The 26,856-nt window shown below is 39.4% G+C and overlaps 1 long non-coding RNA gene across 1 annotated transcript in view; it reads right to left on the reverse strand.

Moving 5' to 3' along the window:
- Positions 1-26,856, reverse strand: part of LOC116153535 (uncharacterized) — a 795,234-nt gene that overhangs the window by 646,776 nt on the left and 121,602 nt on the right. The window contains exons 3-4 of the long non-coding RNA XR_010380957.1: positions 10,337-10,998; positions 9,237-9,457 (exon numbers count right to left, since the gene is read on the reverse strand). This is a non-coding gene — a long non-coding RNA (uncharacterized LOC116153535). The remainder of the gene's footprint in view (positions 1-9,236; positions 9,458-10,336; positions 10,999-26,856) is intronic.

Raw genomic sequence — 26,856 nt, forward strand, 5'->3', positions numbered from 1 at the left:
TCCCTTTCAAGCCCTGTATCATGGGAAAACATGTTTGGTTATTTCTTTAGTTAAAACATTCTAAATAAAAAGTGTTGAAAGGCATCTTAAGAAAGGGCAGTATTTTCTCTAGAGGTTATCCTTCACACACCAGAAGGCAGAGCAGAAAGAGTTAAAAGACCCACTGAAGCTGACTCATCCCATTATATAATCTAGTGCTATAAAAATAAAAGACTTCTTCAGTTCTTGGCTGCTTTGCTGTCTTAAAGGTGAAATGCCCTCAGGGTCCATAAATAGGTTTTGTTTTTTTTGGAGTGCTCAATGTTCCAAAGTGTTTTTTATCTTTAAAATATTAAGTAAACACTGCAAAGTACTTAAATGGGCTTTGGGGGTATTTCTGGTTTGATTCTGGCCCTTCGGCAAAGCTACTGAAGTGTAGGTCTGGAGACCTAATCAAAAGAAAACTAAATTCACAGCTTTCTTTAAATATTTTATAGCAGAACGTGTTAGTGGTTCACCTGCCGGCTGCCTCTGCTGGTTTATAAGCAGCTGTCCTAAGAATATGGATTGTGCTGCCCGCATGATGACCGCATCCACAAAAGCAAGACCCGGCAGCTGGGGACCGGCCAAAGAGAGGAAGGCGTCGGCACCTGCCGGCTGCAGCCTCCTTTTCTTTTTCGACTTCCCCTCAGTAGGGAAGCACATTAGGAGCCGCTCAAGATGAACAATAATTCGCCAGGGTTTCGTCATCTCTCTGGCAGCAGGGTCCACAAGGAGCACTTAACACTGCACAGAGAAAACGGTTCCCAGCCATCAACTTCCTTCCCAGAAGGCAGCCAACCAGTTCACAAATGGGGACCTGGAGAGCAGCAAGGATATCTCAGCTCAGACTCATCCCTGCTGCTGGGAAGAACGAAAATCACCACTAAACACTTAGTCTGCCAAGAGAATGTGTCAGTAGCATCATCATCTACACACAAAGGCTTTTTAATAGCAGTTCTAAACGAAACTTCAATGCATTCCCCACCCATCTGAACTCTCGAAATTCTAAGAGCAAAATCATTCAGAGAATTTCTTTTCAAGCTATGTCCTATACTCAGTAAAGGAAAAAGAAGACGAAACAAGTTTTCCACACTAGCAGGCAGACTAGCAGGCGTGCATGCGTGCACGCACACACACACACAAACACAAATATTTTTATTTTTTTCTAGATCTCAGCAATACTCACCATCAATTTAAGCCTCCAGACAGGTTTTTATGGTAGTTCAGAGAACCTGAACTCCATTTCTCTTTCTGCTTCTCGAAGGATCTAAGCTACTCTGGCATTGTAAGGGGAAGAAAACACAGAGACCTCATACTAGAATTTCTCCCCTTCTCCAAAACCCATATGTTGCTCCAAAGTGTTCCCAGTTGCCTGGAAACAGATGAGATGACTTGGATCCATCTGGCATGTAGGGTTGGGTCCTAGTATCTCTTTACATCCACTGATTTACATGAGGGAGGAGGAGCCTCAAAGACAAACGACTCAAGTATGGTCCAAGATTAGAGTCAGACATAGATGGCATGCCCAGGCAGCAAAGGTGAGGAGAAGAAGGTAAATTGATTACGGAGTCCCTAGAAAAGAAATTATTCCAAGGGAAGATGGTGGTATCTGGCATGATGAACAAGACTTAGCAACAGGGCCTAAAGTTTCGAGGACAGTTTCAATTATGGCTATATTGAACCTGCCTGTACCCAGAAGAAAAGTTACAGCAGAGTATCATGGCCATCCAGGGCATAGTGGATGGTGTGCTACCCAGTGGAACAGTAACAGCAGGGATTGGTCCCATCATTTGTGAAACACCACCTAGAGACCCACTGAGAAGACTAGGGTCTGAAGAAACTCAAAGGAGTGGGGTTGTTATCCTGCCTTGAGGTCAGTGTTAGGGGTTATCCAGCCAGCAGAAATCTGGAACTGCTTATTAATGGAACCGTATTATACCTTATGGATATTTCAGGTCACTGAAGCACAATCAATCAATCCTCAAATAATTATTTCTAAAAAGTTGCAGCTGTCCACCCTAGAAGTACAGCAGGTACTTGAATTCCCAGCATGAATTTCATATTGGAGCCTCCCTGTATTTTAAGCTGTTCTGAGTTCTTGCTGAATACCCAGTTATCCTTTCAGACAGGTAATGTCTGAAGTATCAATACATAAAGTAGTATCTGAAGCCCAAGTTATATCTCCCTAGGCACTTATTCACACAAATATCTCCATATACACTAAGGTGATTTCTAGAACACAAGGTGGTTGTCTCTTTTGGACCCTGTATTTGCAAATCTTGTCCTTTTATCTTCAATGCCACTCAAAATTTTCAAAAAGCAATGTAAATTATAAAGAACACGTGGTTTGCTTTGAATGGAAAGTATATCTGAGCTTACTTCATTTCTGGACCAAGTCTTTTGAGATATGACATCAAAGAAGTAATATACCCTGCAGCCCAAACATTCTTTTGCTATGGCTTCTTACAGAACGATATCAAAAGTAATTGGAAAAGGTTTCAAACTTATGTGGAAAAGTAGCAATTACCCCATTTTCTGGCCCACTTTACAACACAACCCCTTTGCAAGAATTGCCTCCCATTCTTTCCTGAATCCACTCCAATCTGTTCTGTCTGAAAAACTCTGTATTGACAAATCCAATGTCAATTCTTCATCCTTATTTTACTCAGTCTATGAGCAGCAATTAGCAGCTTTGTTCACTCTTTTTCTTGAATCTCAAATTTATTTCTCTGGTCTGGGTCTCTCCTCTAAAATTCAGATTCATGTATCCAATTGCCTATCTCATTTCTCCACTTGATAGCTAAGGCATTTCAAATTGAGTGTGTACAAAACCAAAGTCTTCATTTCTTCTTCCTTCACCTTGTCCCTCCTCCTTCAGTTTTCCCCAATCTCAACAAATGTCAACTTTATTACTTCGTGGGCCAAAAACCTTGAAGTCCCCTCTTTTTCTCATACCCCCATCTTCAAATCCATCAACTATGGATTTTGATGAGATTCCATCAAAGGTTAATTCTATAAGATTGACCTTCAAAATAAATCTAGAATCCAGCCACTTCTCCCCACCTCCATCACTGCAACATTGGTCTAAGCCTCCATCATCTCTCAGATGGATAGTTGTAATCATTTCCTGACTGATCTTCCTGTTTCCACTCCCTTTCTCCCCAACAGTCTTTCTTCACATAGAAGTCACAAAGTTTCTGTTAAAATGTAAACAGGTCATGTAACTTCTCCACTCAGAATCCTTGCACAGTTTGCTATCAATCACAGAGTTAAATTCAGACTTCTTATTGCCGCGTCTGCAAGGCCTGACCTAATTTGGAGCTCACCATCTCTTTAATGTCTTTTCTCTCTACTCTCTCCTTCCTTTCTTTTACTGCAGCCATGCTGGTCTACTGGATGCTCCTCCAACACCCCAAACATCTCAGAGTCTTTGTCGCCACTACCTGGAGTTATCTTCTCCCACTTCATGGCTCACTCTTTCCCTTCTGTCTGGCCTCGTCTCAAATATTATCTGATCAGAGATGCCTTCCTGACTCTTGGAATACTCTCTACTAAAAGAACACTCCCACTTCCACTTTCCTTCCTCTTGCCTAGCTTCTTCTTCAGAACACCCATGATCACCTGACATCATTATTTGCTCCCTTATATTTGAATGTAAGCACCATTAGAGATATTACCTGCTTTGATCACTGCTATAACCACATCATATCCCATTATCTCACTCACATATCATATTTCATCTCCAACAGTCATATTTTTCCACATTTTAACAGCTCTAAATTGGAGATGCATCTTATAATATGCAACATTTTTTCTTTTCTAGTAGTCCACACAACAGTGTTCTGTATTATAATTGACATCTCAGATTCAATGAAATATGATATTTGCATTCAAACATATTTCAATTGAACAAATAAATTGCATTTACTGTATTTTCAGAAGTATGGGGCTCAGGCTCTTGGGCAAAAGACTACTGAATTATAACTTAATATAACTTAATCTACTGGTTTTGAATGTTTATCTGATTTATACTGAAATAAGGGTTATAGAAAAAAATAGATTAAAAGTATCAAGGAAAGGGAATTGTCAAAATGAAACAGCCTAGAGTAAGGGAGAGATAATACAGGCAAGAAATCACCAGACTTATTTTTAAAAAAACCTAAAGTTATTAATCAAACAGACCTACATAACTCACTAGCCCCTGATGAAAACACTATATTAACATATAAAACAAAAATTATTCATAGTAGTAATCTGAGACCTAGTCATCTCAAAATGAATAAAATATTTGGTATGCTTAGTTCAGGAAGCAGAAAAATAGCACATTTGTGTTAGGTTTCCTTCAAAAAATGGTTAAAATAGAAAGTAATTAATTTGGCTTTTAAAGTGGTAAAATTTAATAATCTGGAACATGCATTTCCATGGCACACTTAGAGCTCTAAATGATACCATCATCTTGGGGTAATTCTCAGTGAACTTCTATTGGTATTCACTGAGCACCTGAACCAAATTTCACCAAGACCCAATACAACCCCATAGTAGAAGAAAAGGTGGGAAATTGCAGAGTCATAAAACATTTTTATATGAATCTAATCTTACTTCTTGTTTTGATAGATGCCCTGAGTTGAAATGTGAAATGTATGTGTAGAATACTACTGATTTTTTCTTGTGGTTACATATTACATGCTTCTGCAGATGAATAAAACTTACCTTTACCCATTTTTTATGGTTCCTGCAAGACGATGGAGGAAAAATTTTTCATAATATTCTAACTGAACTTCTCTCTTTCTGCTGTGTTGTTTATACAACCTGTTAAGTTCTGTATATCATCATAAATTTAGAAAAAATTTTTGTCAACATGAGAAAATAAAGGAAAAGTAAAGTCAATGGATAAATCATGTAGTTGGGAGAGCGGGGTGGGTTATAGTTTGGGGCAGGGGCTAAGAGTATCTTACTGATTTCAGTTCCCTATAAATGCAGTCTATTAATGCAAGGTTACGTTGCTCATACAAAGTCAGTATTGTCAATAAAGCTAATTTCCCACATCTCAGTTATTAAAATATTCATTCCTTGGGATCTGCTTTCAAAATAGATAATAAAAAAATTCATTCATCAAAATGCTAAGTGGTTGCAAAGGGATAGCAATTCCTAAAAGAGTAGTTACGAGGACTAAATAATGCCATAATGCCAGTAAAGAAATCTGAATGATGGCTGTTACAGAGTAAGATTTGATTGTTATTATTACTATCATTAGATTTGTTGTTGTTGTTGTTGTTGTTGTTGTTGTTGTTGTTGTTACCAAGGACTTAGAAAGTTGGGTTAAAATATCAATCTAGGAATAATGACAAAGGATTTAACAGAATCTCCCCTGAGCTGTTTCCATAAGGACTCTGAGTATAAACAGGGGGGAAGGCTGACCCTTCAATTAAGTGATGGAGAGAATGAGAAAAAAGACTGTGGAGGATTGATTACATTAGTTCTTCACCCCGCTTCTTGTACACCTGCCTTTGCCCTGTAACTCTGTAGTTTTCATCCTCTCTGACCAAAGTACTCTGTCTCACTTTTGATTTCTGGGCTCGACCAAGTCATTTGCTTTAGCCATTGGATGTTAGCAGGCAGAAGCCTGAAAAAGCATTTACATATTTCCACTTGTTTTTCACTCCCCTGCCTTCATCATAAGAATATGCCCAGGCAGCCTGCTGGAGGATGAGACATGGAACAGACCCTCCACCATCCCAGTAAGGCCTTTCTAGACTAGACAATGAGCTGTCCAACACCCAACCTGTGTAAGATCCCAGTCATGATCAGTCATCACATGAATTAACCCAGCCAAGACTAAGAGAACCACCCAGTTCACCTGAAAGCTCATGAGTTAAATAAATGTATTGTTTTAGTCATTAAGTTTGGGGTGGTTGTCACCCAGCATTGTTGTGGCACTAGATAACTGATAAGGAAATTGCTATCGGGCTGAGTAAAAACAGTGAAAAGAATGATGCCCAGGTCCTCATTCATGAAAAAGACTATACACAGTGATATGCAATAAAATATTTAAAATTTCCAGGGCCTGGGTGCTCGCCTTCCAGTGCAATAAGGAACAAAGGACTGTGTCCCACTCCAAGATCAGTCTTGGAAAATCCAAGGAATGAGTTGAGTGGTAGCAGCTTGAAAGCAGGAGGGAAACCAGGCAGGAGGCCTGGGGGTGCAGTAAGCAGGAAAAGGAGAATGGGGAAGATTAGCCTGGCCCTGAAAAGGACCTTGAGTTTAACAGAAGAAAGCCCCATGTGGTTTCCAAATATTTACTCAGCCAGATTTTCCTTGAATCATTCTAATTTTTTCAGTCAAGCAAATATGTTTATTTGGTAAACATTCTTTCTCTCATATTAGTCTCTTATCCATTTTCATCATCAAAATCTTAAAAACTCTCTTCCTTCTCACCTTACTATTGCAAAATAAACCCTTTTCTGGCCTGACCTGGTCCACTCTCCCATCACGAAATCCACTGCTTTCAGATAATTTGTAAGGCAAGTTCAACCATGTTTCTTTGCCAGCTAAAAATCTTTAATGATTAATTGCCTACTAAATTACATATATCTGGTTCACCTTTTCATTTAAGATTCTCCAAGGAATAGCCACGTCCTTCCATTCCAAGATAAATGGATGGATGGATAGATAAGTAGATAGGTAGATACGTTGGTAGATGACAGATGGATAGATAGATAGATAGACAGACAGACAGACAGACTCAGATGAAACTATCAGCCACAAGGACAAGTTGATTTTATCTGAGAGATTGGAAATGTGACTTCATAGGGGTAGCATTAGGTACATATTTCTGAGTTCCATATTTGCAGTTCTAAGGAGCACTGAGACTGTAATTTAGTAATCTTAACCTTGACTTCACATTGAAATCACCAGGAGAGCTTTAATAAATACTCTTGGATTCTGGATTAATTGTTACAGATAATAAGAATTTTCTTAAAGCTCCCTTGGTGATCTTAACATAAGAACCATTGCTATAATTGAACTGTGTCGGAGTGTTTTTTTCTTTCTAGTCTCAACAAAGGTGCCCTGTCTTAGCATTTTATTGCCTAACGCAGTGGGAAGTACAGCATCTTAACTTACAAGCACACTTCAGTGTTGGTATCTATAGAACAAAAATGTGGGCTGTGCACTCTATCTTCTCTCTAGTCTCTCTCCAGAATTGTCTCGTAATCATGCCAAGAGAAAGAATGAGAATTTTGCTGCCACTGGATGCAAACTGACAGCGCCCATGGGGCATGCAATGAGAGGAGACTTAAAGGAGGCTAACTGATTGGGTGCTGAGTGCCAGCCTGCCCCAACCTTGGAAAAATGGCTGCCTTCACATATACAAAATCTGCTTGCTCTGCACAGCCCATGTTTAGGCTGCCCCATTACTGCTTCATACAAATATTGCAAATGTGGACATCAATATGGCAGCCTAATTCCATTTGCTGACAGGGGATCTCAGTGGTTTGAATGAGAATCCACGATTTCTAATTAGAAAAAGAGTCTTCCACAGGGCAAGCCTAGCTATTCTTTCTCCAGATTATGTCAGCCCCTCGAGGGACAACTTCAAAGGTCTGGGTGACTATTGGATAAGAGTATGGGGTTTCAGATTTTTTATTTTAATTTTACATTTAACTTAACCATTCATTCTTCCTGCAGACCCCCAGCTAGAATTGACACAAAAAGGTTTTTGGAAGGAAACTGGATCACATCACCATAACTAGATAGAAGGATGGGTGTGGTTGGTTAGTTCCCTTCTCTCATCCCTTTCATGCAACCCTATAAAGCTCAGGATGCCACTGTCTTGGCCAGCACTTTTTCAAAGCTGCCTAATGGCACCAGCTTTGCTGGAAGTTTACTGTATATTCTGCCCCAAATGAAGAGCAGAAAAGATGACTTTCTTTCAAATAACATAGATGAACTTTGATCCTGTAGTCCTAAAATATAGCTCTACTCTTTCAGTTTTACAAAACCCTCTGTACCAAAACGAACACCAAGTTCCTCAGGAGGCTGGGCCAGGGATGGCTTCAGGTGGTGCCTCCCTAGGCCACACTCTCAGCCTTCCTGTATTTGAAAAGTGGCTCATTCCTTCAACTCTTTCCCACCTCGGAGCAACATCTTTGTCCCCCAACCCTCCCAATATTTAAAGCAGTCTCTTTTTTCTCCTCAATTATTAAACAGTCACAAATGCCTAGGAGCCCCCAAGGAACTGGGACTACTGGTGCCTGACCCGGTGTCCCAGAGTTCAGGAGGCAGGTGTGCACATTCACCTGTGCCTTAATCTCACTGTATAAGCTTCAGTGTCAAAATTACAGAAACAACTAGGTAGTCAATTAGAGGTGAATATTATTCTACACATATTCACATTCAAAACCATTTTGATACTGTGATACATTTAGTCTTCTTTGTTCTAAATATTTTATTCAAATCTTCTTTCACTTTCACTTTCCTAACACTGAAACATATACGTGGGTGGGTTTTTTTCTATCTGAGGGTACAATTTACAGTCTCCTCTAGAACATTTCAGTCACTGTGCAATGTAAGGTAACAATAATCAAACAGAAAAGGGAAAAGGGCTTTCAACAAGACAGTCCTTTATTACTGTAATACAATTCTGAGTTCAACCTACTCTACAAAAAAAATCACTGCAGTTTGCAACTAGAAAGCACCAATGAAACATAAAATGTTAGCTGTAACTTCTAGTGCCCCCGGGCATACACAGCAGTCTTCCTTCCCCATCACAGTGGTGTAAGCCAATTCCTTCCAAACAGACTTCTGAATCATTCCTGATGAATGAGAACATCTCCCTGAAGGAGTCACTCAATGCACTCACTCGACAGCTCCAGCCATCACCTGTGCAGCTATGCCTGGAAAAAATGTGGTCAGCTCAACTACCTTAGTGAAAATACTGTGCAAATAGCTTTACTAATTACTGCTGAGTTGCAACCAGCATTAACTTCCATTTAGTATGTATAACTATTTAAAAGTACCACTGTTAATATCATCCTATGGCACTTTCACTGAATCTTCTGAATATGTTATAGCCCCTGGATTCACTGTGTTATGTATGAATAATCATGCTCACTTTGCCAGACACAAAAACAGTTTAGGGGAACCTTTTCTCAAAGCAGCAATTCTAAAAAGGCCCATCATTCCCTCGATACTGTCTTTATAAGCACATAACTCACCAATGGCCTGGAAAAGGCAGCTCTATGTACTCAATGCTCCACCATTTCTGGGTAAAGGAAATAGAATCAGGATGGAACCTCTGACCCAAGCCGGGACAATGAGATTCTTTCTCCAAAAATTTAAAATTGGAATCCGGAGACCACAATTAACTGGCTAGTCAATTATGATCAGTAAGCAGTGCAATCTCGTGTGAAAGCAGTGGGTCAGCAGAGAAGCCAGTCTGCAGAAAGAGAAAGTACACTCTCTTAGTTATCTATCACTGCATGACAAATTACTCTAAAACTCAGTGTCATAAAACAACAAACATTTATCATCTCACAGTTTCTGAGGGCTAGGAATCTGGGGCCAGTTTAGCTGGGTGGTTCTGGTTCAGGGCCTCTCATAACACTGTAGACAAGCTGTCACCTGGGACTGCAGGGATCTCAAGACCAGACTGGGGCCAAAGGATCTGCTTCTAAGCTCACTCACATGGTTATTGCCACATTTCAGTTCCTTCTGGGGTGAACCCCTTAAGAGGGTTGTTTCCTTGCAACACCACATGGACCTCTTTATAGATATCCTCACTATATGGCAACTTGCTTCCCCTGGTAGCAGTGATCCAAGAAAGAAAGAGAGAATACACATCTAAGATGGAAGCCAAGTCTATCTGAAATCTAATCTCAGAAGTGACATCCCATCCCTTTGACTGTGTTATAGTCATTGGAAGTGATTTACTAGGTCCAGCCCATTCCGGGAAGAGATCATAACAAGAGCAATACTAAGAGGGAACATCATTGGAAGCCATCTTAGGTGGTGCCCACCACAGTCGACACCTATGGACCCCAATGGTTCACATTGCTCTTACGTGCAAAATTTCCTCATCTCCTCCCAAAGCATCAAAAGTTTCATCCCATTATAGTATGAGTTTGAAGTTTGGAATCCTGTCAACCAAATTAGGTCTGGGTGTTGATGAGGCTTCTCAAGTGTAGTTTCTTAAGTACAGCTCCTCAAATTGCATACCTCTTGATCAACAAGTCATCTCCCCCCACTTCCTACACGCACACAACATGCAATGAGGACAGGTGTTGAAAAACTGCTATATATATATATATATACATACCTGTCAAAAAGGGAAAAAACGGAATACACAAAGAATTCATTGTTCCATGGTAGTTCTGAAATCCAGCTGGCCAAAGGTTGGATGTTCCTTGATTAGATTTCAAGGCCTGGGAAAAATTTTCCCTGACTCAACTTTACCTTCTCAGTTCTTTATTCTGCCTTCTGAGTCTTCCTTTTGTTGTGAAGTTTAGCATGTGTTTACAGCAAAACAGCTCTCACAGTCTCCTTCCTTCCAGTATAATCCTGGGGTCCAAAAGCTTCTCCTCTTTCCACACTGCCTCTATTTCCCTGAGTCCAAGTTGGCAATGTTTTAAGATGTTTGTGGGTCTCCTGTGAATCATCTTGGGATTTACTCCATTAGATAAAAGTCACATTTACAAATCTTGAAATAAGCTCTTCTCTCCTTTGAGCCTTGGCTGAGGCAGAAAGACCTCAGCTTCCTAGAAGAACTATTGTTTCACTGAGAGAATCTGTGAGATATACCATCAATCTCTTTAAAGGGCCCTTTTTATGGCTGTGAGCATGACCTTTGCTCTTTCTGAGATCTTCACAGAAGTTTTGACAGTCACGTCGTTTGCTTCATCTTTAGACCACTGTTCTGGCAGTGCCCTAGATTTGATCTTTGATCAAAAGCCATTTCTTAATTTTGGTACCAGTTGCCATCTGGAAAAACAGAATTTTCAAAACTATCAAGTCTTGGCTCTTTTGTACTTCACAGCCCTACCTCAATTTAATCCATTCCTCTCCTATTTTACTATAAACAGCAAGACGAAACCAGGCAGCACTTTTCAACACTTTGCTTGGAAAACTGCTAAGCTAGATCACCGAATTCACAAAGTGCATTTTCTACTTTTCACATTACTACAAGCCATGATGTTGCTAAGTTTTCTGCCACTACATAACAAGGATTCCCTTTTTCTTCAGTTTCTGCCACCAAATCACCCTCAGGGTCTTATAAGAGACCAATAAGCCTCTATTAACAGATTTTTCAGGCACTTTAGAATTTCACTAATGCTTTGTCCAATTCCCAGTTCTAAAGCCACTCCTAAATTTCAGGTTTTCATTATGGCAGCACCAACTTCTAGGCACCAAAATCTGTATTCATTATTTATTGCTGCATAATAAATTACACCCAAAATTAGCAGCTTAAAATAACAAACATTTATTATCTCACTGTTTCTGGAGGTCAACAATCAGAAGCAGTCTGGCTATGTAATTTTGACTCAGAGTGTCTCATGGGGTTACAGTCATGCTGTCAGCTAGGACTATGACCATATCAAGATTCAACAATTCATCTAGGGATAAGAAATCCACTTCCAAGTTCATGTGGTTATTGGTAGGCTTTAGTTACTCATGGACTTTCAGACTGAGGGCCTCAGTTTCTCATAGACTGTTGGGCTGAGGACCTCTACAGTCTAAACAGGACTCAGAATGTCTGAACTGATCTGCAGATAGTGTGGATCAGGCATGTTCTGTATTCTGTTGACCCTGTCAGCGAAAAGCTCTCTAGTAGCACATTAAGGACAGCACACTTATATTAGAAGCTGCACTTTTAATTTCTGTGACATGTAATGAGGCAGTCTCACCAGCCAGAATATTTTATTAGGTCATAACGTGTTAAATGTAGTTTAATCAAGAGCTGCTATTAGATAGCTTCCCAGTGAACTTCAGCTGTAAGATATCATATAACAAATCATCTATGGAATCCCTCTGAAACTGTGTTAAGAAAGATGGGTCAGCTATGCAGTATAAGCAGTAATATCTTCATAACTGGTAATAATAATGATGAAAATAGCAAACATTTATTGAGGACACACATAAGGCTCGCTTCTAACTCAAGATGGCTGGACTAGAAACACTCATCATCTTCTAGTGACACACAAACCTTTTTAGAAAACTTACTAAACTAAACTAGACTGAGAAAGAATTTGCATGTAGTGGTTACTAAGTGCTAATATCTGAAATATTAAAACCCTAAAACACAGCTACCATTATATCCCCATTTCAGAATGGGAGAAACTAAAGTTTAGCAATGTTGGGCAACCAGTCCAAGGTCAAGTAGCTTGCTCCCTGTAGTCATACCCTTGGGCAGTTCCCTCTCACACTAGATCAGGGATGGTCTGTAGGGTCAATCGCTACGGTAAAAGTAATGGTGTGACTTCTGATGCTAGGTCATTAAAACAACTTCAGCTTCCACCTTACTCTCTTTGATCACTTATTCTGGGGGAAGCCAGACACCATACTGTGAGGACACACAAGAAGTCACAAGGAGAGGGCCATGTGGCAAAGAACTGAGGCCTCCTACCCACCATCAACTAGCCAGCAACGTCACCGATCCACTTTGGTAGTGAATCCTCCAGCTCAGTCAATCCCTGAGGGGACAGTAGCCCCAACCAGCATCTTGATGATAACCTCATGAGAAATCTCAGGCCAGAACCACCCAGGTGGACGCCTCCCAAAGTCCTGACCCACAGCAACTACAGATAATAAATGTTACTGCTTTTTTCAGGTCACTGAGTTTTGAGATCACTTGGTACACAACAGATAACTGATAGAGCAGTGAAGCTGGGTGTTCCCACCCCAAGTTATCTCGTAGACTGTTCTCAGGATGTTTGTCAAGGTTGAGGTTTCACGTGAGGGGTTGACTGGGAAAGGACCTGCTTCTAAACTCATTCATGTAGCTGTCAGCAGGATTCAGTTCTTTGCTGGTTATAGCCCAGCAAATTCCTCAGTTTCATGTCACGTGGTCCTCTCCATAAAGCAGCTTACAATCTGGCAGCCATCTGTCTCCCCTTAGAGCAAGTAAGAGAGGATAAAAGGGGAGTGCCTAAGACTAAAGACACAGCCTTTTTGTAACGTATCTCAGGGGTGACATCACCTCCAACCTGCCATATTCTGTGTCCTAAAAGTTAGTAGTCAGATCCAGCCCACCCTATAGGAGAGGAGATTACACAGGGTGTGAACACAGAAGATGGGGACCACTGGGGGTCACCCCCCACACTGGGTTATGACTCCAGCGGTCTGAGTTCACGCTCTTCAGCATTATACCCTATGATCTAGTTATGGACTCCACTCAGAAAGGAAGTATCAGCCTTCTCCTGTGATGAAAGCACACTTCTCCAGGATCTTTGTGAAAGGGTGGTTAGGCTGAAGACTGCTCCTTATCACACCTACATTATCGCTGTTTCTAGTCCCCAGTCATCTCTCTACCTCGGGCCAGTGTTGTATCACCCGAACTCAGACTCTACCCTCCACTCTTCAAAGTACCACCAACTCAAGACTTAATTAGTAGACAGCTTTAATGATGGCGCCAGGGTAAGTGAAATTATATACTGCTTCTCAGCAGATATCTTTACAATTGAACATTAGCCAATCCTGCCTTTAAAATTATTCCAGCCCCTGAGGCATCAGCAACGTCTCACAAGTCACCTTTCCCAAAGGTTCTACTTGCTACTTTATTCCTCCCTCTCCAGAGCCACCACATACAGTTGTGCAGGTTATTCACTGCACAAGGATGCTTGGCTAAAGTGGTGAGTAGGGGACTAAAATTCAGCTCATTTTCTGCTCCACAATCTGGGGCTCATGTCTTGCAGCAGGACCACATCTGCCTGGAGCTGCACAAAGTGCCATATGGGCCAGTTGAAGTTCTGTGCCCCCTTACACAGCTTTCCAGGCCACCTTCTCTTACATCTAAGCTATTCCTGGAAACTCCTCTGACAAGAAAAAAAAAATGATGAAAAGCCTACAAACATTCACAATTTACAAATTCTAAGGAGAGTGAATCCCAGAAGTTAAAAGACCTTTTTTCTGTTGAGCACATAATTTTTCATTGTAATGGTTTTTCACATACTTGAAGAAAGAGTTCAGTGAAGACTATGAAGACGCAAAATCAGAAAAACTTGGGCAAAGCTAAATTGCTTTGCTTAAGAAAAGGGATATAAGGAAGATTGGGAGTTTGGACGAGCCTGGAACCAGGAGCTAGAGGCTGCATGGAGGCTGAGGAGGGCCACTCTGCAGATAAAAATAAGTCTATCTGATGGGCTTTCTCGAAATGAAATTGCTGTTCACCTGAGATTTAAGACACCCTTCCATCTTCTTGAAAATTACATTGCTCACTACCACCTAATGACATATGTTTGCTTGGATAAGAGACAGGGATAGATGTGACACTACAGTTATGTTTGTGTTAGACTCTAAATTTCTTACTCTATAACACAGGGCACTTTAGTTCTCCTCATATTTCTTCAAATTCTGGTGCATACCCTGAGGCCTATATTCTCATAAACAAATAGCCCCGTCAAAAAGATTTGTGCTAAAGCAAAGGCAATATACACTACTCTTATAAGAAGGGGCTGCTGTCAGTGACTATTTAAACGACAATACTTCTCCATCAAATAAACTTAAAACTCTCCACCAAATGACCATATTCATCAGGGCAAGTAACTGGTTGAGCCTTTCGAATTTCCACACATATAATATCATCAAATAACCCAAGACAGTTCGCATTATTCTCCCATTTTACAGATGAGGAATTACAGCTTAGGAAGGTTACGTGACTTTCACAGGGTAATGAAGTAAGAAGTAGGAGAAAGAGAAGTCAGATTCAGATCTCTCTGCGATTGGAACTCTGTTTTTCCCCCTGCAGCATGTTATCGCCATACAAATAGTTTGGTCTTAGGTGAAGCATTAGTAATGAGCTATCAATATATAGAGAGAGAAAATGCTTGAATTCCTCAGACCAACTTCTAATGAGCTTGCTTTTAATCAGTGCCCTTATTTTATGAGTTTCAAGACAGATTGAAAGCTTAGTGGCATCTTGTCCTCTGGAAGGAGATTCATAGGCATCATAGGCAAATTTTGTATGTACTCAAAGAAACTCAAAACGACCAAACATTTAACTTATCCAAACCTATGCTTATGGCGTGCTTTGTACTGCAGTATGATAATTTACATGAAACAGAATGTTTAATTTGGGAGTTTCAGCTGAGGCACTGAGGTAGGATAGACATCAGATACCAAAGTGATTTTGAGGGGGGAAAAAGTATGCAGATTTTCAAGACATTATCCAAAAACCAGATCAAAGTCTGGCTTGTACCCAGAGGGAGATATAAAATACTTGAAAAAGTACAGTTGGAGAGAGGACTTTGTGAGAAAGATAAGGATGCTGTATTAGGAGCTCTAACTCATCAGATCACTAAGAAGAAAGGATGGAGAGGTTTCTGCTCCTTCACCTCGAGCCTAGAGGGAAGGATGCTTCAGTGAGACCACCTGGAGAGACAGAGCTGTGTCTTCTAGCAGCTTAGGATACAAAGGTCAGTGGTCTCCCTAGGTTGGCTCGGAGAGCTGCTTTGGGAGCAAAGCAAAGGTGGGTCATTGCTGCATATGAAAGGTAGCTGTATTTGCAGTCAAACCATATGTGAGTGTTGAATGTAGTCCAGATGTCGGCCTCATAGGAGTCAGCTTATAGCCTGCCTAAGTCAACTACCTGGAAGGGTCAGTGGGACTCCAATAGCAAGAGACTATGTACAGAGGACGAGTGTACTCAGGATCAGCTTCATGGCGTGAGACCAGTGCAGTTACATAGCCCCTGCGCTCAGAAGGGCTCCATGCTTTATCTAATGCTCTGGGTATTCAGATCCTTAATAACTGTCTCTTTGAACTAGTATTTTATAAGTCCAATGGGATGATTGTGTCTGTCACTTCCTGCTCATTTGCATAGAGGATTTATGATGTCTCACAAGCAAAGAATTCCAGTGGACCCACGATGGGTGGGAGTTCAGTGAAACTCACATGTGTACACGGTAGATGTGTCTCTAACTGAGGAAGCTGAGGTGGCTGACAGAGCCCAGAGGCCATGCCTTTTATGTTAATCAGAACTTGCTTCAAACACAAAGAGCAGGCAATGGCATTCTAAAAAATACAAATGACCAAAGAGCCCTAATCAAATTCTTTCTTACACATTTTGTTTCCCTGAATTTACTAACCACTTGTGCTAAAAGTGATGACACAGAAGGAAAGGGAAAGACAGTGTGATTCGCAGTTCCTTGTCCTTCAGTCTTCCCTTACTTATTAGTGAGCCCAAAGTACAAGGCATTAGTAGGATGTACATGCATCCAGAAGTGGAATAAAAGCAGCCGAGTGAGTTTTGCGCAGCCTTTCCATTGTTCTGTACAGGTGGCAGCTACAAAATACAAGCTATGTAATTTCAGGGATTTTGCATACAAGTTAAATGCTCTTATATTTGCCTTGAAAACTGCCATTTCAAAATATACAGATGAACAATAAAATAATAATTTTAATTTTTTTTTCCTTAGAATGACATTAAATTGCAAGTAAAAACACCATGACAAGTTGAGAGAGAGATTATGGAAGAAAGAAGCTTTATATCTGAGGGCTTTTAAAGACAATTTTCCTGCTTTTTGAACAAGGGACCCTACATTTCATTTTGCACTAGACACTGAAAATTGTAGCTGGTAGAGACTGCACCAACCACTTAAAATTTAACCCCGTTTTCCCCTGAGCCTAACACTGGAGGGTCAAAACACAGTTAGCAAGCTGGGAAAGGAGGAGAAATATTAATGGAGTGAGAAGGAAAAAGGCCCTCCCCATTCTAATCGATGTGCCCTACTGGCAAGAGAAAATTTATCAATGTTTTGATCACTGTTGGGCAGTGGACATTCTAGTGTTTGAACTGAGACTGGTTTTGACCAAAAGTGACTTTAGTACAGTCTCTTACCTAAATGTGAGCAAAAAAGTAATGGAACCAGTCCTCCATTCAGGGAAAAGAAAAGATTATTCCACTAAATAAATTTTAAAGGAGCAGCAGTGGGCAAAATAGACTTGCCTTTTATCCTATCTCATGCTTGTTCAATATCTCAGTTCCAAATGAACAAAGTTTGAAGAGGTCTGATCAGAGTGTTGTCTTCAAAAAAGAAAAGGAAAGGAAAAAAAAAGAAAGCTTTTCTTAGTTTAGAACACTTCAGCCACAAGAATTACATTGAAAATGATTAGCCTCCATCTCTGACTTTACCTCACAAATTACCCATATGTTCCAGCTCATGTTATAATTTCTTTGGGGAGCATTAAAATGATTTTCAATTTTCTCACTCAATTTCTTCTATCTCTGCTGAAAATAGGAGATGACATCGTATGATAAGAGCAAGTCACTTTAAATTAGACCAACTTGACTTTTGTCTTGCAGTCAATCAAATGCAGATCAAATGTGGGTTTTTATCCCCAAAGAAAAAAACTGTGGAAAATTAATTAAGAAGCACTTCTTACATTTTTTGAAATATAAAGGTTTGTTTTTAAATTCTTCTGCTTTAAATCTTCTGTCACACTCACTGATAAGCTGTGAATTTTAATTTATCACTTTACCACATCTTCAAAACAAGAAAAAAGCCAAGAAATTTATTTCTGAAGGGTAAACACAGTAAGATTTCTGTTGCAATACATTTCTTTAAAATGAAGAACTGTAGTTATTTCAAATTGTACATGAAAATTAGCCCCTACTGATTAGTACATTTTGTTTCTGTGACTTTTTTCAATATTATAGAACTTTATGCAGAACTTCCAAATCCATGTATCACAGCACAAAATGCTTTAAAAATAGTTTGAGAGAATTCATCAACACAAGAAATTTTATACTAAGCAGAAATTCCAAAAATAAAAGTTCATGTTGCAAAGTTAAATGTTAGATTTGGAGCAAATAATGCATACAGTACATTATAGACTCAGAGTGTGTTAAAGGATTTGCCGATGAAGTAAATGTTCATGAGTAAACAAATGTGAACTTTATAAGATGTGTCTGTCACACGCTTTGTCTCTGAAATTATGCAGAAGCAGTGAAAGAGCTAGAAATTCTGAGCCCCTCCATAGTCCCTTACAGTTTCTCAATTGGTTTTTTTGTTTATTTGATAAATTCTCCATCACCCCTATAGGGCAGAATCCTTCTGGATGACATTTCACTGACTGCTTAATGAGTGCCTCTTAGTGCCACACATCATGCCAGGTGCTAAGAAATACAAAAACTAGAGTTGCCAGGCAAAATGCAGGACTCCCAGTGAAATCTGAATTTCAGAAAAATGAATAATTTTTTTAGTAAAAGTATATCCCAAATATTTCATGGGATATATTTTTATTTTTCAAAACTGCCAACCTTAGATCAGTGGGCAGTGGGGCTTTGTTCAGGCACTATAGAATCAGTACTTGGACGTCTGGACCCTGTCAGCTGAACTTTGACCCTGCCCACATCTCTACTGGTGCCTTTCTTCATCCCTCTTCTATGTTGGCCTATTTTACCTGAAGCTGATCTCTTCCTCTTTTTGGAATTACATCTTTCTTTGATGAAATGTATCTTCAGATAACTTCCATAAGTAATCATGTGTGCGAGATAAAACATTCGGAGCTCTTCTGTCTTTGACAGTATCTTTATTCTGTCACCACATTTGACTAATACCTAATCTGAGTATAACTATCTAGATTAGAAATTATTTTTTCCCTTAGAACTTTGAAGGGAACTGCCCCATTGTCTTCAATTAACCAGTGTTGCTGAAGAGAAGTCCAAAGTCAGTCTGATTCTCATTCTTTTTGCAGGTGACCTGTTTTGTTTTTGTTTTCCGAGGCACTTATGATCTCATTTTTTGTTGTATTAATTTGCTAGGATTTAATAAAATGCCACAAAGTGAGTGGTTTAAACTACAGAAATTAACTTTCTCAAAATTCTGGAGGCTAAAAGTCTAAGATGAAGGGGTCAGCGGGTTTATTTTCTTTCAAGGTCTCACTTGGCTTGCAGATGGCCACCTTCTCACTGTATCTTCATGTAGTCATCCCTCTGTGTTATCTGTGTCTTATTCTCCACTTCTTAGAAGGACACAAGTCATATTGGATTAGGGTCTATGCTAACAATCCCATTTTTAACTTATTTATCTCTTTAAAAGCCTTTTCTTCAAATACAGTAGCATTCTGAGGTACTGGAAGTTAGGACTTCAACGTATGAATTTGGGGGGTACACAATTCATCACATAATTCTGGTGCTCTAAAACTTCACAGTATTATTTCTGGGCATTAGCCATATTTTTCATTTATGCTGTTGATCTCTTACTGGACTCTTTCAATATAAAGACATGTCTTTCAATGCTAAGAAAAATCTCTCCTATAATTTCTTTGATAATTTCCTCCCATTCTCTTTATCTGTTCTCTCCTCATGGAACTCCTAGTAGTCAGTAGCTGTATTAGCAGAATAGGCTAAATGCTGTAACAAAAAGCACCAAGATCTTAGTAATGTAACACACCCAGGATGTATTTCTCACTGACATAACAATGTAATGCGGCTTGGTGGAGAGACAACTAGCAGGGGATGGGACAGGGAAGGTCTGCCCCAATCAGTGACTCAGGCAGCCAGGCTCCTTCCATCTAGTGACTACATGTCCCTTAAGAGCCTCAGAGTCCTTTTGCTGGATTCTCTGTACCCACCTAGTATGTACCCATCTGGGGAGCAGGGAAGATCTCACAGATGTTAGGGTCCAACTGTAGAACATATTTCACTTCCCCCAGAACTCAGAACTGCATTGAAGGCTGGGAAACACAGTAGAGCAGTGAGTCAACAGAGGAAAGAACCTCATAGACACTGAAGAGCAAAACCAGCTCTGTGACAGGGCTCCCAGATTGAGACTTTCTGCCTCTTTTCTCTCATAGTTTCTGCCCTTTTTATCTTTTGATCCATTTTCTAGATTTCTACTTGGTTTTTAATATGTTTTCTATTCTAATTCTAACTGTTTTTTAATATGTTTTCTATTTATATTTTTATGCGTTTTTTTTTAACTTCCAAGAGATTTTTTTCTTATTCTCGTAAATTGTTTAACTACCATTCTCTTCCTGTTTGATGGGAGCATTCTTTCCAAATCCAAGTCTTCACAGATACTAATTACAGAACGTAATATAATGTTTTAAAGTTCTTCTGTGCCCTGCTCTGTTTCCTCCAAAATATGTTGCTATTTATATATCCTGGTTATTTTCTTTCTTCCAGTTTTCTCAAATTTCTGGTGATCCTTGGATGTCTATAGTTATTAACATTTTGCCAAGAAGAAATCTGGCTGTGAATACTGAGTAGCTGGAGAGTGTGAATGCAGGGACCTTGCTAACAACTTTGATTTTCTCCAGTGTGTTCAATTCCTATACATAAATAAGGGGGAAAGACTCCCCTTTTTTTTTTTTTTAACGTTTGCTGAGCTGAAGAGGGGCATCTTATCTCTTGTCTGCAAAATTTCAGTCAATCCCTTTGTTTTAGGCCCCACATATCAATCCCATGCTCTATTGAAATTTGGCGTTTCTAGGGCCCAGATCTATCTGGTTCCCTGAAAAAATGTGTTCCCCCCATGACAGCAGCACTTTTTATATGAGGCTTTCTTGTCTCAGCTCACCAGGCAATACAGTCAATCTGCTTTCAATGAATTCTCTCACCACTCATTATTCCTCCTCTTCCATTTCCTTTGTTGTAGTGGCTTATAATTTTTTCTTATTCCTTCTCTATATTTTAAAGAAGTCCCAAGAATAAGGTAGATTGTGTGCTTAAACAATCATCTTAAACCTTAAGTCACCTCATACCACTGATCAGAAATTAGACTTCAACTATGTATTATCTTTATTATAGATTCCCAGGCTCTGAGCTCTGACAATTGGAGTGGAGCCAAGAAATGTGGCCCCATATCTGGCAGAAAGTTATCCAAATGTACCTAATGAAACCTAGCTAAGGGAAGGGAAATCAGGACAGAACAGGCAAAGAAGAAATGAGCAGCAATGGTGTTATCAAAGTTGAAGAGTGAGGGAAGGAGAGTGAGATGGACAGTCCAGGCTAAATATAGCCAAGTCATATGCAGAGAAATTATATAATGGATAGGCTAAAAAATATGCAGATCTATAAATATCTTTAATTGCTTACAAATTCTTACTAAGCTTATCCTTAGAAATTAAATGCCAATATATTTTTTTACTATCTCATCTCCATGGGTTTAGGTCAATTGTTCTCCAAGTGTGGTCTTGGGCTGTATAATCACCATGACGTAGGAACTTACTGAAAATGCAAATTACTGGAGGACCTAAGTATACAAAGCAAATGTTGACAGACCTGAAGGGAGAAATGGAAAACAATACAGTAATAAAAAATGACTATAATTATACAAATGATAAATGTTGGAGAGGATGTGGAAAAAAGGGAACCCTCTTACACTATTGGTGGGAATGTAGTTTCATATAGCCATTATGGAAAACAGTATGGAGATTCCTTAAAAGACTAGGAACAGACTTACCATATGACCCAGTAATTCTGCTCCTGGGCATATATTCAGAAGGAACCCTAGTTCAAAAAGACACCTGCACCCCAATGTTCATAGCAGTACTATTTACAATGGCCAAGACATGGAAACAACCTAAATGTCCAACAACAGATGACTGGATAAAGAAGCTGTAGTATATTTATACAATGGAACACTACTCAGCCATAAAAAAGAATAAAATAATGCCATTTGTAGCAACATGTATGGTCCTGTACATGTCATTCTAAGTGAAGTAAGCCAGAAAGAGAAAGAGAAATACCATATGATATCACTTATCTTTGGAATCTAAAAAAAAAAAAAATACAAATGAACTTATTTACAAAACAGAAGCAGATTCACAGACATAGAAAACAAACTTATGGTTACCAGGGGGGAAGGGAATGGGAAGGAATAAATTGGGAGTTCTAGATTTGCAGATACTAACTAATACACATAAAATAGATAAACAACAAGTTTATATTGTATAGCGCAGGGAACTATATTCAGTATCTTATAGTAACTTATGGTGAAAAAGAATATGAAAATGAATATATGTATGTTCCTATATGACTGGAGTATTGTGCTATATACCAGAAATTGACACAATATTGTAAACTGACTATACCTCAAATCAATCAATCAATCAATCAATCAATGGACTTTAATACCCCACTTTCACAAATGGATAGATCATCTAGACCAAAAATCAATAAGGAAACACTGGGCTTGAATTACACATTGGACCACATGAACTAACAGACATAAACAATATTCTATCCAAAAGCAGCAGAATACACATTCTTCTCAAATGCACATGTAACATTTTCTATGATAGATCACATGTTAGGCCACAAACGAGTCTTAACAAATTTAAGAAGACTGAAATAAAAGCAAGCATCTTTTCTGATCATATGCATATGAAATAAGAAATCAATAACAGGAGGAAAACTGGAAAATTTACAAACATACGGAAGTTAAGTGACACATTCCTGAACAATCAATGGGTCGAAAATAAATCAAAAGAGAAATCAAAAAATATCTTGATAGAAATGAAAATGGAAACACAACACTCCAAAACATATGGGATGCAACAAAAGCAGTTCTAAAAGAGAAGTTTATTATCATAAGTGCTTATATTAAGAAAAAAGAAAGATCACAAGTAAACAACATAACTTTACACTGCAAGGAACTGAAAAAAGAACAAACTAAGTCCAAAGTTAGTGGAAGGAAGGAAATAACAAAGATTGGAGCAGAAATGAATGAAACAGAGACTACAAAGACAATAGGAAAGATAAATAAAACTAAGCTGGAAGCAAGAAAATGTCTTGACTGTGCACCCTACAGGTTTCAGCAATGCAGCAGGAGAGTGCCCTGCTATGTGTACACACCAGCTTTGGCTGGGAGTGGGAGAATTAGGCAACCACTCATACTTTCCTGCACCAGCCAGGGAGTGGGGCAGTCTGCAACTGTCCATGCCCTCCAGCTTCAGTAAGGCAGTGGGACAGTGCTGTTACCGCTCACCCCTGCATTCATACAGTACCTCATAGCCTTATAGTTCTTGGGGTGTAGCAGGGAAGAACAAATCTGACTCCACATTTGATCTGTTCCTTTGGCTCTAACCCTGTGCTCCATTTCCTGTGCTTAGTCATGCTGGTTCTGTACCTTTGTAAAAGAATGATGTCTATTGCCTGAAATATCCAGGATAGCCCATTCTCAAGGCTCTGACCTTTAAGTGTATAACACTTTTCCATTCACATAGAGATAAACAGTTGCAGAACAGGGAATAATGTTTGTCTTGTTGGAGGTTTACAGGAACATTGTGATCTGACCTACGTGGACAGCTATAATAACAAAGAATTCTGACACCAAGAAATTTGTAACAACCAACCACAACTCATCCTCTTTCTAGTATAAAAAGAGCCTGAATTCTAACATGGGGAAGATGGTTCTCCAGGACATTAGTCCCTCCATCTTCTTGATCTGCTGGCTTTCCAAGTAAAGTTGTTATTCCTTGCCCTAGCACCTCACCTCCAGATTTATTGGCCTGTCATGTGGTGAGCAGAACGAGTTTGGGCTCAGTAACAGGGGGAGAGGGAGAGCAGGGAGAAAGAGATGCCCTGGGATGACAAGGAGCTAAGGTGTCCTATATGAAAAAAATTTAGCTTAAATGACTGAAATTTAGATAGTTATAACCCTCTACAAACAAAAATATATTAAAAGTAATAAAGGAGAGAGTGTTCAATTTATTTTAGGCTCAACATATGATATCTTTTAGGTATCTGTCACAGGCTTCCTCTTCCATTCTCTTTTCTCCTTAGGTTTAGGGAGAGGCAGTATGGTTAAGCTCACAGGTTCTGGAGCCAGACACTTCTGACTTCAAACCCCAGCTCCCTCACTTCACTAGCAACTTGGGCATGTAAACCTCTTTCTGTATCCTCATCTGCAAAATTCAGCATATAATAATTGGTGTAAGGGTTAAATAAATTTACACATATAAAGCACTTTGTCCCCAATACATAGTAAGTCTTATGTGAGTGTTATCTGTTTAATATGCATTCACTTTTTTATTTCAATCATGCTTTAAGGTATTTGCATCTTAATTCCTTATATTATAATAAAAGAAAAATTTTGTTTAAAATCTATATATTTAGTATATGACACTGATTTAATGATTTCAGTTTAGGATAAAGGTACAATGTGACAATGCCTTGTTGAAGTACCAGAAATTTTTTATTTTAGTTATTTTATTTCATTTTATTTTAGTTGTTGAATTACATATTTGAAGGTAATTTACAGCAGTGAGCACTGGGGGGGGGGGTATATATAGATTTGGTACCATTAGAGCTAACTAAAGCTCTTATCAGAGGGAGAGACTAGCTGAATAGAAACTAGCTTAATTTAAAAAAAAAAAAAGAGTGATGTGGCTGCTGAAGTATGTTTTGCATGTAGAAATATGAGTCACAACAATAAAAGTATGGGGGAAAATGTGTTGATTGCTATGGATGTTTCCACAGAGCCTACGAACATTTGTCTTTCTTTTCATTTGACTTTCTTCTTGGATGTTTTCCTAGGATTTCTGTTAGTAGGCTCATTCTACTTCAGCAACATGTAGGAACTTCTTCCAAAGCAGTTTCCTCAACCAGAAGGGGCATCAGATCACAAGGGGAGCTCTTTCAAAAGACACATCCCTACCACAGCCCATTCCCAAGGGCTTATCAAACTTCCTCAGGAGTCCCAGACTTGTGTACTTAGAAGAGTCTCCTCAAGGGTATTCTGCTCCTCATCTAACATTAAGCTCCCACCTCCCACAAAGCATACACACACATAACTGCAAACTACTGATCTAGATGGCAGCTGATTCCCCAGCAGAAACATTCAAGCTGTGTGTTCCACACAAAACAGCAAAGCATGACTATTAAAAACTCAGACTCTCGGGTGAGGGCATAGCTCAGTGGTAGAGTGTGTGCTTAGCAGGCATGAGATCCTGGGTTTAATCCCAAGTACCTCCATTAAATACATAAATACATAAACCTACTCCCCCCAACACACACACCCCACCTATCCCTCCACCTCCTCCCCCCACCAAAAAACACTCAGGCTCTGGAGCCAGGTTGGGTATGACTCAGGCTCTCGTACACGTGACCTTGGCCAATTCACTCTCTAATGCTCCTGTTAATAGTATTAGCTACAAGTAACACTGACTGTTTCTATATTCCAGGCAGTAAACACTAAACATGGATTAACTCACTTACTTCTACAACAAATCTATGAAGTAGGTGCTAATACTATCCCTATTGTACAGATGAGGAAATTGAGATCTAGAGAGAGGGTCAGTAATTGCTACTTTGTTTAAAATTTTACAGCTAAACAGTAATGGATAACACCCAGGCTGCTTAACTCATAGGGACCATGCGTCTGGCCAACCCATTGTACTGATGCTCAGAAATAGAGAGAGTAAAGAGACAAACCTACAAAGAAAAACAGAAGTTCATGAATCCAAAATAGAAAGAAAACAAAATGAAAGTCTACAATTTGGATTAGCCTGGCATTGTGCTAGAAAATAGAAATGATCAGAGAAACAGGAATGGTGGATAATGTTCAAAGCAAAGTAAGTAATGGGGTAGTTGCGCATAAAAGCATTTTACGGAAACAAAAGAGATTCCCATACCAGCTACTTCCCCACAACTAATGTGTTAAGTGAGGAATGACAGAGGTCATTTTCACACTTGGCCTTATTAACTGACTTTTCCTGAAAGCATTGAATGGATGTCTCAGTATGACAGCTGGTCAGCAGGTCTAGAAACCATCAAGTCCAAAGCTGGAACAGGAAGATACGGGGCTCTGGGAGGAGATCTCTGAGGGAATGAGAGAAACAGAGACTAAATAAAACAGATGCTTTTTTGGAAAAGTTGGGAATAAGAGTGGGGCAAAAAAAATATAGGCTAATTTTGCAGATATACACCAAAGAAGGAGGAGGAGGTAGAGGAGGGAAGACGTTGTTCTCAACTGTGTGTTGAACAATATTTACCCAATTACAATTATGAGAATACTATTTATGGCTATCAATATTTTGAATCAACCTATAGACTAATCACAGGAGACTTAATTTTAGTTACAAAACAGAATGTAACTATTATTGTGTATTGCGTTCAACTGTGAGAAAAAAATACTGGTGCCTTAAACATGGCAGAAGCTTATTGTCGGTTCCTGTGAACACAGTCAGAAAATAAGCTGTCTAGGGCTGGTATGGTGATGTCAGGAGAGACCCGGGCTTCTACCACCAACATGGGCCTTTCACCTCAGGACCCACAATGGCTGCTCAAGCACCAGACATAATGTCCACATTCCAGATAGCAAGAAGGAGGAAGACATGGAGGAAAATGTGGCTTATCCCTCTAGGGACACTTCCTGGAAGTCACACTGGACACTTCTCATATCCTATTGGCCAACCACACAGCCACACCTAATTATAGGGGACTGGGAAAGGTCGTTTCTACTCTGGGCAGCCATCTGTCCAGCTAAAACAGAAATTCTATTACCAAAGCAGAGGGGAGGAATGGATATTGGGTGACAATGATCAGCTTTTGCCACAGTTATCATCCTTGACAATGTAAAAGAACAAATAATAGAAATTAGAAGATGAAAGTAGGGAAGGGAGTTGAAAAGAAGCGTATAAATAGTTACAGATAAGGAATTTTAAAATGCTATT

This window comes from Camelus dromedarius, chromosome 5 (assembly GCF_036321535.1).
Source record: "Camelus dromedarius isolate mCamDro1 chromosome 5, mCamDro1.pat, whole genome shotgun sequence".
Taxonomy (NCBI): domain Eukaryota; kingdom Metazoa; phylum Chordata; class Mammalia; order Artiodactyla; family Camelidae; genus Camelus; species Camelus dromedarius.